We start from the raw sequence: 15,993 nt of genomic DNA, 5'->3' as shown, positions 1-15,993 counted from the left end.
TTTGGTTCCATCTCTACCCCTCTAATGAAAAGACTCATTCTGTGCCACATGAGGTTCCCCCAGGCCGGGTTTTGACTCAGCAGGTCTTTAGTATATATATAAATTTTTCCACTGTTTCATTTTTTAAAATCCATCTGACAAGGTCAAAATGAGGTTGAGACAAGAAAAATTTGGAACTAGTCCCATTTGAGACTTATTTCCTGAGAAAACAAACTGTTTTTCATAATCTGAAAATTTATGGAATTTTGACATGCAAGTTATGGGTGTGTGTGTGTGTTCACTTTTTGAGGGACTCAAATTAAATAAAATTTTGGTTGGGAGTTTCCGAAATGACTCAGGTGTCAGCTGCCATAACTTCAACTTTAAATATTAAACCCAAACATGGGCTCCATGTTCTAATTCATACTAAAGCTTTATAATATATGGCCTTGGAGTAGAGGTAAAATGATCTCTTGGGAGAGGCAAGGTCCAATTAAAATTCAGCTCATTGTCTTTCAGAAAGACATAGCAGTTGTATATCCTTTGAGAGAGTCTTAGGAAATACACACCTGAGCTATAAACGGCTACTCATTAAAGTTGAATTTTAATTCATCTGGGAGTCAGAGCATACGAAAGAATTCAAATAACAACACGCTGTATTTCTTGGTGTGTTACCAGGGAGAAAAGAGCTCCTGGAAAACTAATGCCTTACACATTTGCAGATATTACCAACCACTTATAAAAACAACACTATTGTTATGTGTAAAAGTCATTCCTTTTAGGGGAAGCCTTAGAGTGAATTGAAACGTGGCTGACATTTCTATGACAAGATAAAATTTTTTTTTAATATCATGTTTAAGTGCTCTAAGTTAAAACAAAAAAGAAAGAAAAGGAAAAGGAAAGAAAAAATCTATAACCCAGCATTCATAAGCAATTCCCATAAAATAACTCCCAGGAAGACGTTACACTTCTAAACACAAAAGCTATTAGCAGCCTGTACTAATTCTCTTTCAGTTCAGAAAGGGAATTATTGACTATATTTTCTATAAAAAAGGACAAACATACGCAATAGATTGAAGAGAAAACATACAGACAAATGCTCTCTATTTCATTCATTAGTTGACTACTAAGATGAAACACTGTCTCAATGTATGTATAAGAGCTTCCCCAGAGAAGCAAGAAGAACTACAATTCTGCAGCATGTGGAAGGAAAACCACATTCACAGAAAGACAGACAAAATGAAAAAACAGAGGACTTTGTATCAGATGAAGGAACAAGATAAAACCCCAGAAAAACAACTAAATAAGTGGAGACAGGCAACTTTCCAAAAAAAGAATTCAGAATAATGATAGTGAAGATGATCCAGGACCTCTGAAAAAGAATGGAGGCAAAGATTGAAAAGATTCAAGAAATGTTTAACAAAGACTTAGAAGAATTAAAGAACAAACAAACAGACATGAACAATACAATAACTGAAATGAAAAATACACTAGAAGGAATCAATAGCAGAATAACTGAGCCAAAGAACGCATAAGTGACCTGGAGGAAAGAATGGTGGAATTCACTGCTGCGGAACAGAATAAAGAATGAAAAGAAATGAAGGCAGCTTAAGAGACCTCTGGGACAACATTAAACGTAACAACATTCATATTATAGGGGTCACAGAAGGTGAAGAGAGAAAGGACCCAAGAAAATACTTGAAGAGATTATAGTTGAAAACTTCCCTAATATGGGAAAGGAAATAGCCACCCAAGTCTAGGAAGTGCAGAGAGTCCCAGGCAGGATAAACCCAAGGAGGAACACGCCAAGACACATAGTAAACACACTGACAAAAATTAAAGACACAAAAATTACTGAAAGCAGCAAAGGAAAAATGACAAATGACATACAAGGGAACTCCCATAAGGTCAACAGCTGATTTCTCAGCAGAAACTCTACAATCCAGAGGGAGTGGCATGATATACTGAAAATGATGAAAGGGAAGAACCTACAGCCAAGATTACTCTACCTGGCAAGGATCTCATTCATATTCAATGGAGAAATCAAAGGTTTTATAGACAAGCAAAAGCTAAGAGAATTCACCACCACCAAACCAGCTCTACAACAAATGCTAAAGGAACTTCTCTAAGTGGGAAACACAGGAGAAGAAAAGGATCTAAAAAAACAAACCCATAATAATTGAGAAAATGGTAATAGGAACATAAATATCAATAATTACCTTAAATGTGAATGGATTAAATGCTCCAACCAAAAGACACAGGCTCGCTGACTGGATACAAAAACAAGACCCATATATATGCTGTCTACAAGAGACCCACTTCAGACCTAGGGAAACATAGAGACTGAAAGAGAGGGGATGGAAAAAGATACTCCATGCAAATGGAAATCAAAAGAAAGCTGGAGTAGCAATACTCATATCAGATAAAATAGACTTTAAAATAAAGAATGTTACAAGAGACAAGGAAGGACACTACATAATGGTCAAGGGATCAATCCAACAAGACGATATAACAATTATAAATACATATGCACCCAACATAGGAACACCTCAGTACATAAGGCAACAGCTAACAGCTCTAAAAGAGGAAATCGACAGTAACACAATAATAGTGGGGGACTTTAACACCTCATTTACACCAATGGACAGATCATCCAGACAGAAAATTAATAAGGAAACACTAGCTTTAAATGACAAAATAGATCAGATAGAGTTAATTGATATTTACAGGACATTCCATCCAAAAACAGCAGATTACACTTTCTTCTCAAGTGAACATTCTCCAGGATAGATCACATCCTGGGTCACAAATCAAGCCTTGGTAAATTTAAGAAAACTGAAATCATATCAAGCAACTTTTCCAACCACAGTGCTATGAGATTAGAAATCAGTTACAGGGAAATAAATGTAAAAAACACAAACACATGGAGGCTAAACAATACGTTGCTAAATAACCAAGAGATCACTGAAGAAATCAAAGAGGAAATCAAAAAATACCTAGAGACAAATTTCAATGAAAACACGATGATCCAAAACCTATGGATGCGGCAAAAGCAGTTCTAAGAGGGAAGTTTATAGCAATGCAAACCCACTTCAAGAAACAAGAAAAATCTCAAATAAACAATCTACCCTTACACCTAAAGAAACTAGAGAAAGAAGAACAAACAAAACCCAAAGTTAGTAGAAGGAAAGAACTCATAAAGATCAGAGCAGAAATAAATGAAATAGAAACAAAGAAAACAATAGCAAAGATCAATAAAACTAAAAGCTGGTTCTTTGAGAAGAAAAACAAAAATGATAAACCTCTAGACAACCTCATCAAGTAAAAGAGGGAGAGGACTCAAATCAATAAAATTAGAAATGAAAAAGGAGAAGTTACAACGGACACCTCAGAAATACAAAGCATCCTAAGAGACTAGTACAAGCAACTCTATGCCAATAAAATGGACAACGTGGAAGAAATGGACAAATTCTTAGAAAGATATATCCTGCTAAGACTGAACCAGGAAGAAATAGAAAATATGAACAGACCAATCACAAGTAATGTAATTGAAACGGTGATTAAAAATCTTCCAACAAACAAAAGTCCAGGACCAGATGGCTTCACAGGTGAATTCTATCAAATATTTAGACAAGAGCTAACACCTATCCTTCTCAAACTCTTCCAAAAAATTGCAGAGGAAGGAACACTCCCAAACTCATTCTATGAGGCCACCATCAGCTTGATACCAAAACCAAACAAAGATACTTCAAAAAAAGAAAATTACAGACCAGTATCACTGATGAATATAGATGCAAAAATCCTCAACAAAATACTAGCAACTAGAATCCAACAGCACATTAAAAGGATCATACACCATGATCAAGTGGGGTTTATCCCAGGAATGCAAGGATTGTGCAATATACACAAATCAATCAATGTGATACACCATATTAACAAACTGAAGGATAAAAACCATATGATCATCTCAGTAGACGCAGAAAAGGCTTTTTACAAAATTCAACACCCATTTATCATAAAAACTCTCCAGAAAGCGGGCATAGAGGGAACCTACCTCAACATAAAAAAGGTCACATATGACAAACCCACAGCAAACATCATTCTCAATGGTGAAAAACTGAAAGCATTTCCTCTAAGATCAGGAAGAAGAGAAGGATGTCCACTGTCACCACTATTACTCAACATAGTTTTGGAAGTCCTAGCCACAGCAATCAGAGAAGAAAAAGAAATAAAAGGAATCCAAATTGGAAAAGAAGTAAAACTGTCACTGTTTGCAGATGACATGATACTATACATAGAGAATCCTAAAGACGCCAGCAGAAAACTACTAGAGCTAATCAATGAATTTGGTAAAGTTGCAGGATACAAAATTAATGCAGAGAAATCTCTTGCATTCCTATACACTAACAACAAAAGATCAGAAAGAGAAATTCAGGAAAGAATCCCATTCACCACTGCAACAAAAAGAATAAAATACCTGGGGAAAAAAAACAGAGCTTCCCCACCCCCACTTCACTCAGTGGCTCTTTTGCTTCCTTATGTTTTTTTACATGGGTCTAATGCCTTTTTTTTAAAAAGAAAAAAGAAAAGCCACTATATTGCCTGAAAGCTACTCTATCTCACTGTCCCACTTCAAATTCTGATAGACTATTTACTGTTTTTATTTGAGACCACAGACAGATTGATGAAATAAGATCAATGGGTTCATCATATACCCCTATTTAGGTACTAAATGGCATTGTACTAGGAACGATTTAATTATAGAGCCCACTTACTCCTTCAACAAATTTGTTGAACAGCAGTATTAGTTAAGGCAATGCAAACTCATGTAGTAAATCAACTCTCACATTTCAGTGGCCAGATTTTAATACCATAAAGGTTTAATTATCATTGACAGATACAATGCAACGAGAGTGACTTAGATTCAGAGAGCCAGAATCCCTTCATCCTGTGTCTCCAGCATCTTCTAGAGCCTCAGAGTCCTGTACATTTATCCAAGATAAGAGAAAAAAATGCTCGTGAAGGCTCCCCTGTTTGTAACACCTTCTGCTCACACATTTTTGGAATGAACAAATCACAGAGCCATGCCTAGATACAAGATGGATGAGAAATGTGTTTCCCAATGGGGCAGCCACTTTCCAGTGACAACTTCATACTCTGGTAAAGTTTACCCACAATACCTATGATAGGATACTGTGCTGGGCATTGTGGAATTTTCAAAAATAAATCAAAGTGGGATCTTATATTCCAGTAGCATGCACTTAGCAAATTTTTCCAAGTATCCTATTTCCTTATCAATAATAATGGTTAATATGTATTAAAAGCTTGCTGTACATCAAGCTCATTATAGATCCAGAGAGTGTATAGGTGGTATTTCAGGACTCAAACCCCGATGTGTAAATGTCCATATCCATGTTTTTACTACCTGATCTCTGTAGTTTTCTAATCACTTGAGGCAGGACTCAAGTCTGGTTCTCCTAACAGTTCCCATCACAAGGCAGAGTCCACACCAAACAATGAATGAATGTGTTAAATTATACTAAACAGAGCCCTGGCAGCTACTGCTAGGTAGCTATTGGTCATATATTAGGGCCTAACTCCAACTCATAAAAAGCTGTACTTCAAAACACAATAACCTATAAAAGGAAGTTTTTGTAAAATGTGGGAGGTCTATACTAAAATACTGATTAATCATTTAGAAAGAAAAGCTGACTCAATTGAGATGCATATGCTAATTCATTTGAGTAGAAAAGCAATATGTGTATTAATGGGAAAAAACTTATTTAAAAAAGTACTTGAGAAGAGACCTTCAAGATGGCAGAGAAGTAAGACATGGAGATCACCTTCCTCCCCACAAATACATCAGAAATACATCTACATATGGAACAACTCCTACAAAACACCTACTGAACCCTCGCAGAAGACCTTGGACTTCCCAAAAGAGCAAAGAACAGACGCCCTCAGGCGACCTACACACGGTGGGGGAGGGGGGGCAAATACAAAGATGAACCCCAGGAGCTGTGCAAACAAAAAAGAGAAAGGGAAATCTCTCCCAGCAGCCTCAGGAGCAGCGGATTAAATCTCCACAATCAACCTGATGTACCCTGCATCTGTGGAATACCTGAATAGACAACGAATCATCCCGAAATTGAGGGAGTGGACTTTGTGTGATTTTGTCTGTATAGCTTTCCTTTTACCATTTATCTCACGGTTCTGTCTGTTTTTTGTTTGTTGGTTTTTTGTTTTAGTATAGTGTTTAGCACTTGTTATCATTGGTGGATTTGTTTTTGGTTTGGTTGCTCTCTTTCTATCTTTCCTTCCTTTTTAATCACTTTATAATCTTTTTTTAAATTGTTTTTTATTTAAAAAATTTATTTTATTTTGTTTGTTTGTTTCTTTCTTTCCTTCTCCCTTTTCTTCTGAGCCGTGTGGCTGACAGGGTCTTGGTGCTCTGGCCAGGTGTCAGGCCTGTGCCTCTGAGGTGGGAGAGCCGAGTTCAGAGACAATGGTCCACCAGAGATCTCCCAGCTCCACTTATTATCAAATGGTGAAAGCTCTCCCAGAGATCTCCATCTCAACACTAAGAGCCAGCTCCACTCAATGACAAGCAAGCTACAGTGCTGGACAACTATTGCCAAACAACTAGCAAGACAGGAACACAACCCCACCGATTAGCATAGAGGCTGCCTAAAATCATAATAAGGTCAGACACCCCAAAACACACCACCAGACGTGGTCCTGCCCACCAGAAAGACAAGAACTAGCCTCATCCACCAGAACACAGGCACCAGTCCCCTCCAACAGGAAGTCTACAAAACCCACTGTAACAAGCTTACCCACTGGGGACAGACACCAAAAACGGGAACTACGAACCTGCAGCCTGCAAAAAGGAGACCCCAAACACAGTAAGTTAAGCAAAATGAGAAGACAGAGAAACACACAGCAGATGAAGGAGCAAGGTAAAAACCCAGCAGACCAAACAAATGAAGAGGAAATAGGCAGTCTACCTGAAAAGGAATTCAGAGTAATGAGAGTAAATATGATCCAAAATTGTGGAAATAGAATGAAGAAAAATATAAGAAATGTTTAACAAGGATGTAGAAGACATAAAGAGCAAACAAAGAATGATGAACAACACAACAAATTAAATTAAAAATTCTCTAGAAGGAATCAATAGCAGAATAACTGAGGCAAAAGAACGGATAAGTGACCTAGAAGATAAAATAGTGGAAATAACTATCACACAGCAGAATATAGAAAAAAAAAATGAAAAGAATTGAGGACAGCCTCAGAGATCTCTGGGACAATATTAAATGCACCAGCATTCAAATTTAGGGGTCACAGAAGAAGAAGAGAAAAAGAAAGGGACTGAGAATATATTTGAAGAGATTATAGTTGAAAACATCCCTAATATGGGAAAGGAAATAGTCAATCAAGTCCAGAAAGCGCAGAGAGTCCCATCAGGATAAATCCAAGGAGAAACACACCAAGACACATTTTAATCAATCTATCAAAAATTAAATACAAAGAAAAAATATTAAAAGCAGCAAGGGAAAAACAACAAATAACGTACAAGGGAATCCTCATAAGGTTAAAAGCTTACCCTTCAGCAGAAACACTGCAAGCCAGAAGGCATGTCAGGACATATTTAAAGTGATGAAAGGGAAAAACTACAACCAAGATTACTCTACCCAGCAAGGATCTCATTCAGATTCGACGGAGAAATCAAAAGCTTTACAGACAAGCAAAAGCTAAGAGAATTCAGCACCACCAAACCAGCTTTACAACAAATGCTAAAGAAACTTCACAGGCAGGGAAAACAAGAGAAGGAAAAGAACTACAACAACAACCCCAAAACAATTAAAAAAATGGTAATGGGAACATACATATCGGTAACTACCTTAAATGTAAATGGATTAAATGCTCCAACCAAAAGACACAGACTGGCTGAATGGATACAAAAAACAAGACCTGTATATATACTGTCTATAAAAGACCCACTTCAGACCTAGACTGAAAGTGAGGGGATGGAAAAAGATATTCCATGCAAATGGAAATCAAAAGAAAGCTAGAGTAGCAATTCTCATATCAGACAAAAAAGACTTTAAAATAAAGACTATTACAAGAGACAAAGGACAGTACATAATGATCAAGGGATCAATTCAAGAAGAAGATATAACAACTGTAAATATTTATGTACCCAACATAGGAGCACCTCAATACATAAGGCAAATGCTAACAGCTATAAAAGGGGAAATCGACAGTAACACAATAATAGTAGGGGACTTCAACACTCCACTTTCACCAATGGACAGATCATCCAAAATGAAAATAAATAAGGAAACACAAGCTTTAAGAGACACATTAAACAAGATGGACTTATTGATATTTATAGGACATTCCATCCAAAAACAACAGAATACACATTTTTCTCAAGTGCTCATGGAACAATCTCCAGGATAGATCATACCTTGGGTCACAAATCAAGCCTTCGTAAATTTAAGAAAATTGAAATCGTATCAAGTATCTTTTCCAACAACAACATTATGAGACTAGATATCAATTACAGGAAAAAATCTGTAAGAAGTACAAACACATGGAGGCTAAACAATACACTACTAAATAACCAAGAGATCACTGAAGAAATCAAAGAGGAAATCAAAAAATACCTAGAAACAAATGACAATGAAAACATGACGACCCAAAACCTATGTGATGCAGCAAAAGCAGTTCTAAGTGGCAAGTTTATAGCAATACAAGCCTACCTCAAGAAACAAGAAACATCTCAAATAAACAACCTAACCTTACACCTAAAGCAATTAGAGAAAGAACAAAAAAACCCCAAAGTTAGCAGAAGGAAAGAAATCATAAAGATCAGATCAGAAACAAATGAAAAAGAAATGAAGGAAACAATAGCAAAGATCAATAAAAATAAAAGCTGGTTCTTTGAGAAGATAAACAAAATTGATAAACCATTAGCCAGGCTCATGAAGAAAAAAGGGAGAAGAAAAATCAATAGAATTATAAATGAAAAAGGAGAAGTGACAACTGACACTTCAGAAATACAAAGGATCATGAGAGATTACTACAAGCAACTGTATGTCAATAAAATGGACAACCTGGAAGAAATGGACAAAATCTTAGAAAAGCACAACCTTCTGAGACTGAACCAGGAAGAAACAGAAAATTTAAACAGACCAATAACAAGCACTGAAATTGAGACTGTGATTAAAAATCTTCCAACAAACAAAAGCCCAGGACCAGATGGCTTCACAGGCGAATTCTATCAAACATTTAGAGAAGAGCTAACATCTATCCTTCTCAAACTCTTCCATAATATAGCAGAGGGAGGAACACTCCCCAACTCACATTACGAAGCCACCATCACCCTGATACCAAAACCAGACAAAGATGTCACAAAGAAAGAAAACTACAAGCCAATATCACTGATGAACATAGATGCAAAAATCCTCAACAAAATACTAGCAACCAGAATCCAACAGCATATTAAAGGCTCATACACCATGATCAAGTAGGGTTTATCAAAGGAATGGAAGGATTCTTCAGTATATGCAAATCGATCAATGTTATACACCATATTAACAAATTGAAGGAGAAAAACCATATGATCATCTAAATAGATGCAGAGAAAGCTTTCGAAAAATTCAACACCCATTTATGATAAAAACCCTCCAGAAAGTAGGCATAGAGGGAACTTACCTCAACATAATAAAGGCCATATATGACAAACCCACAGCCAACATCATTCTCAATGGTGAAAAACTGAAAGCATTTCCCCTAATATCAGGAACAAGACAAGGTTGCCTACTCTCATCACTATTGTTCAACAGTTTTGGAATTTTTAGCCATGGCAATCAGAGAAGAAAAAGAAATAAAAGGAATCCAAATCGGAAAAGAAGTAAAACTGTCATTGTTTGCAGATGACATCATACTATACATAGAGAATCCTAAAGATGCTACCAGAAAACTACTAGAGCTAATCAATGAATTTGGTAAAGTAGCAGGATACAAAAATTAATCCACAGAAATCTCTTGCATTCCTATACACGAATGATTAAAAATTTGAAAGCGAAATTAAGAAAACACTCCCATTTACCACTGCAACAAAAAGAATAAAATACCTAGGAATAAATGTACCTAAGGAGACAAAAGACCTGTATGCAGAAAATTATAAGACACTGATGAAAGAAATTAAAGATGATACAAACAGATGGAGAGATATACTATGTTCTTGGATTGGAGGACTCAACATTGTGAAAATGGCTATACTACCCAAAGCAATCTACAGATTCAATGCAATCCCTATCAAACTACCAATGGCATTTTTCACAGAACTAGAACAAAAATTTTCACAATTTGAATGGAAACACAAAAGACTCCAAATAGTCAAAGCAATCTTGAGAAAGAAAAACGGAGCTGGAGGAATCAGGCTTGCAGACTTCAGACTATACTACAAAGCTACAGTAATCAAGACAGTATGGTACTGGCACCAAAATAGAAATATAGATCAGTGGAACAGGATAGAAAGCCCAGCGATAAACCCACACACATGTGTTCACCTTTATTTATTTTTTTCTTTGCGGCATGCGGGCCTCTCACTGCTGTGGCCTCCCCCGCTGCAGAGCACAGGCTCCGGACGTGCAGAGAACCTTAGGGGCAGCACAGGAATAAAGATGCAGACATAAAGAATGGACTTGAGGACACGGGTTGGGGGAAGTGTAAGCTGGACGAAGTGAGAGAGTGGCATGGACATATATACACTACCAGATGTAAAATAGATAGCTAGTGGGACGCAGCCCCATAGCACAGGGAGATCAGTTCGGTGCTTTGTGACCACCTAGAGTTGTGGGATAGGGAGGTGGGAGGGAGACACAAGAGGGAGGAGATATGGGGATATATGTATGTGCATGGCTGATTCACTTTGTTATAAAGCAGAAACTAACACACCATTGTAAAACAATTATACTCTAATAAAGGTGTTAATAAAAATAAATTTAAAAAATAAAATTTACATTACTATTTTAATGCCAAGAAATATAAAAAATAAAAAAGTACTCGCGACAGAACAAGATGCCTAAGGTAGGTCACCACAACATTTTAACCAGGATGTTCTACCATATTTTCCCTGCACATCCACCCTCAGTGGACATGCTTCACATGATCCATTCCCAATTTGACAGCTTTTTCTCTCAAAGAAATGAAGAAAGGATTCCTCTAACTCTGGTTTCCTGTGACAATTCTCTCAGGTTTTAGGGGCAGGGTTTCAAAAGAAGGAATTTCAGATACAGAACAGTCCTTGATTTGCAGCAAAAAACTGTATGGATTCTAGTAAGGAATCTACGTTCATATGCATGAATAACTTGAATATGAGGTAGAACTGGGGATAAATACCTATAAAATGTGTAGTGAGAGTCTATCAGAGGAGAGCGACTACATGCAGTTCTGCAAAAGAAGTGAATTTTAGCTAGGGCTTTTAGAAACATGTAAAATTAGTGGATTTGACCAAGTGCAGAGAAAATAGGAAACTGCCATTTGGAAGCATATCATCTATTCAGCTAGTCAACCAAAAAATAAGTTGAGTGCCTCTATGCAAGGTAGGGTGTAAAGTATGGAGGGGAGGAGGGACTGTAAAAATGTGCAAGACAGCATCTGCCCTCACTGAGGTCAGCAGCTAAAAGCAAGAACAGAGGAGAACAACTGGCATGTATGGAGCACCCACCTGTGCCTGGTAACGTGCTAAGTTGTATTATCTCATTTGGCATTAATAATATAAAACACTCAGCCAGGTGCCTGGGACAGAAAGTGTGCAATGGTGGTATCTGTGATTTCAATGCTAATTTTATGTGGAGGTTATTACCATCTCAGCTTTCATAATATATATTTAAAACCCCTTAGCTAGAGAAATAAGATATAATACAGATGGAAAGTTCAATAATTCTGGGAAAATGGTGGCCCGAGCACCCACCCTGCTACCCCCTCTCTTACCTCTCCCCGCCGCATTCTAATTCTAATCAACTTCCAGCTACCTATCTTAAGCATAGCATCTTTGGGGCAGGGTGACAGAGGGGGTCTGGAGGATGCATGCAAGACCTCTCATTTGTGGGAGTCCAGCTGGAGAGAGCTAGTGCTGAGCTGATTTCCATGCAACAGCAATGATGAACCGGCAACAAGAGTCAGAGCACCAAGCTTCTTGGATAGAATGCGGCCCTGCGGGATCTGTGAACCCTTAAAGTGCAGTGTGGTAGCTTGAGGGATGACCTTAAGTGCACCTGCTGGTCTTCTTTGCTTTGGAGAAGTTTGGACAGAGCTGGACAGATGGGCTCAGGTACTCTCTGACTTTGAGGGTGATCGACCACCTTGCAGCTTTGTGTAAAAGTGACTGCCTCATGACAGCTGAGGTAGTAGTGATGTATCTCCCTCCGTTCCTGCAACTCAAGGTTCCTCCATGCTAACCCAGGCAATTAGAACCAGGGGTCAGCAGTGAAGATAACGAACACCCCAAGGGGACTTAGATGGAGGAATAATAATCCACACACCAAGGTGAATATTCTTCTGCTAAAATAAAACTTCTGGAGGAGACAGAAAACCACTCTAACAAAGAATAAAAAGCACACTTCAAGAGATGAAAAAGTAGCATTAAAATAATTTTCCAGCAATAAAATATACTCTTTAAATTTTAAAAATTTAATTCAGTTAAGGAAGGTATGATCCCAGATGAAGAAGGCTCCCTAACAGCATAAGGCAGTATATGGTAAATGCCAAGGGAGTAGTTTTAATTCTCAAATCGAGCTGATCATTAGCTCCACCTGGAATGCCTATTAAAAATATAGATTTTTCCAACTTAGCCAGCCCTAATAAGTCAGCAACTCTGGAAGCTGAGCCAAAGAAACTGCACTTTTGTGTGAAGCGGGTACTGCTTTTGTTTGATGAGCACTGGTTATGGGGAAGTGTTGAGATTGGAGGCAAACATTGAATGATTTAGATCACCAGCCTGCAGGGGTGTTAAAAGGGAGCTGAAATGAACTGTGATGGGTGGGTAGTGTTTGTAAATAGTGGCTTACAAATATGAAATGAAGATTTATGAATGTTTTGTTTGCATGATCTCAACTTTTCACGGGGTATAGTCACAAACCTTTGTCATGATTGTAGAGCAAATATCAAGCCTAAAACTTTCATATGTATAAGTCTAGCCTTAAATAATGTAAAACACACGGGAGAAATAAGAAATTGAAGTACTGCAATTTTGCAAAAATTTAAAAAGACTGGACTCATCTAGTTCACATTTCCCTTGCTCTGTGTTTAATAACTAAAATAACGCAAGTTAAATTTTTGCAGTCTTATTTTTTTTATCCATTCACAAGAACAATGGTCCATTTCTCTCCCAATGTTCCCTTTCAGCAAAGATGGGATCACAGTGTTGGCAAGGTATGAGTGAACAACAATAGGAATAAATGGAGGGCTTGGAAGACAAATGTGAAGTGGTGTGTTCAATTTGATAGAGTCACCCTTGCCCACTTTTCTGCTGCACTCCCTGAACTGTTCCCATGAAGGCAGACAACTTAGAACTTCTTGGTTTTTTTCCTTTCCACAGGCTGCTTCCAGCATCGCTGATGTAAAATAGCAGGAATCAAAAGATTCATGGATCAAGAGAGATCGTTTCTGATAATTTCCAGTAATCCCTTCCCTGGGAGCTGGCTTTTTCCAGGAGGTGTGATGGATTTGAATGAAGGCATTCAAAAATTTTCACCCCCGCCCTTATTTACTGAAAGCAGCAAAGCTCCATGAGGCTGACCTTTCTGCAGTTGTGAGACCCACAGCATGACTACTTCCTCAAGAGAAAAGAGCCCAACATTTCCCTGCGTCAGAACCACATAACACCAGTCTCCTGAAATACTCTGCAACAAATGAAAAGCACTCTGTTATCAAATTTGAAATGAGATGCAGACTCAGTCCTCTCTCAGAAGGCCCTGGGTCACATTAGCATGTGAGATTAGCATCTGAGCTTCTGAGGGCCCTGCAGCAGAAGAACCGATTTAACTCTCTTTAACTCCGAATTTCCAAAATTTATTTAACCGCTTATATTAGTTTGCTAGAGCTGCCGTAAGAAAATACCAAAAACTGTGTGGTTTAAACAACAGAAATTTTTTGTCTCACAGTTCTGGAGGCTAGGAGGCCAAGATGAAGGCGTGGGCAGGGTTGGTTCCTTCTGAGGGCTGTGAGGGAAGGATATTCCAGACCTCCCTCCTTGGCTTATAGATGCCATCTTCATGTTCACATCGTGTTCTCCCTGTATCTGTCTGTGCCCAAACATCCCCTTTTGATATTGGAATAGGGTCTACACTAATGACTTCATTTAAACTTTATAACTTCATAAAACCATCTCCAAATAAGGTCACATTCTGAGGCACTGAGAATTAGGACTTACTTACCTATGAATTTGGGAGGGGTGGGGACACAATTTGACCCATTACACCATTCAATCCTTTTTTCAAATGTCATCTATTAACAGCCTGCAGCACACATTTTCGTAAATGTTACTGTGACCTCACAGGTCATGCTCTGCCTCAGTCGTTCCAGGATGCTATTTGCAGAATATACACACAATCACTGGGGTGCTTTTTAAGATTCTAGATTCTTGGGTCTCAGCTCCACAGGTTGAAATCCACTAGATCTAGGAAGTAACTCAGGCACCTGCAATAGTAAAACCTGCCCAGGTCCAGATGTGTAACCAGATTGGAGTTCTACTGCCATTCAGCACTCCCTTATTATTTTCAGGCGTGATTTGGGCCAGAAATCTCAGAATAGCTGCGTAAGAATTGTACCTCTTCTTAACATAGGATGAACATAGGATCGTTTCCTCATCTCTGGTTTTTATCATATCTTGTATCTGCCTCCATCATGATACAAACCACTTAATATAGAGGGAGACCCTGCCTATACATCTTTTCCATTCTCAGTGCCTAGCAGAGAGATGGCACATAATGAGCATTTAGTAAGTGTTTACTGAATTAACAAGTATCTAAAACAATGCATATGAAAGTGCACAACTGTTTTATTGTTTTAAAAAAAAGTTCTTAATGTTGACATATCTTTATCCTTGAGATTTCGTCTACTCTTAAGACTTTAAAACATAACCCATGCAGCCTTCCTCCCCTACTCCTCTTTATTCCAGCCCTAACATGCCTTTAGTTTTCCAGGCACTTCATACTCTTTCTAGCCTCAAGACCTTTTGCTACCTGCTACGTCGGAATCTTCCCTCTGCCCGCTTCACGCACCCCACGCCCAACTGTCACCACTCTCTCCAAACTAATATTGGTCCTGCCCTTCAAATTTGAAGTGGTGACTCTGTTAAGCATTTCCATACAGTGCTTTGGTTTTCCATCGAGACATTGGTTATACTAGTGAAAATTAGTTCATAGGCTGCTCTCCTCGCCAGACTCTAAGCTACATGTGGGCAGCCTTCATGTCTGTTGTGTTTATTTTTGAAACTACAGAGGCTTACACAAAGTAGGAATTCCAATATCAATTGAATGGTTCTGTACTTTATGGTGGTGACATGCTTTTCTCCACCATTAAAATGAGAGCTTCTCTAGAAAAGGGGCTAAGTTTAAGTCATTTTTCTATTTTTGGCACCTGGCCTGGTGCCTGGAAGACAGAATGTTTTCAATAAATTTCTTTAAAATTGTTAAGGATTTTATTTGTATCTTTGTTTACTTTTGCCTAGAGGAAAGCCTGGGATAGAAATTTATGATAAAGGATAGATTTTGGTGAAAATATAAAAATAGATTTGTTCTCTCATCATTAGAGCCCAAATTTAAAATATCTGTAAAATAAAAATAAACCAGAATAACAGGGAATGTTTAACAGAATCAGGGCACCCCAGACAGCTGGATATGCTTCTAAAAAAGCAGAAGGTAACAGTAAATGAACTTACAGTTTAAAAGTCAGTTTTCAAATTGCCAAAAGACCATTTCAAATACAGCTCTTGATAGT

General features: G+C 37.9%; 1 long non-coding RNA gene across 1 annotated transcript in view; it reads left to right on the top strand.

Annotated features, from left to right (window-relative positions):
• The window catches only part of LOC115853034 (uncharacterized), a 28,452-nt gene extending 12,763 nt beyond the window's left edge, over window positions 1-15,689 (top strand). Inside the window, exon 2 of the long non-coding RNA XR_009565475.1 lies at window positions 13,592-15,689. This is a non-coding gene — a long non-coding RNA (uncharacterized lncRNA). The remainder of the gene's footprint in view (window positions 1-13,591) is intronic.
• Window positions 15,690-15,993: the final 304 nt, after the last annotated feature.

Source organism: Globicephala melas, chromosome 10, assembly GCF_963455315.2.
Source record: "Globicephala melas chromosome 10, mGloMel1.2, whole genome shotgun sequence".
NCBI classification, from domain to species: domain Eukaryota; kingdom Metazoa; phylum Chordata; class Mammalia; order Artiodactyla; family Delphinidae; genus Globicephala; species Globicephala melas.
Note: the sequence above shows the minus strand (reverse complement) of the source record. Positions and strands in the feature narration are given on the sequence as shown.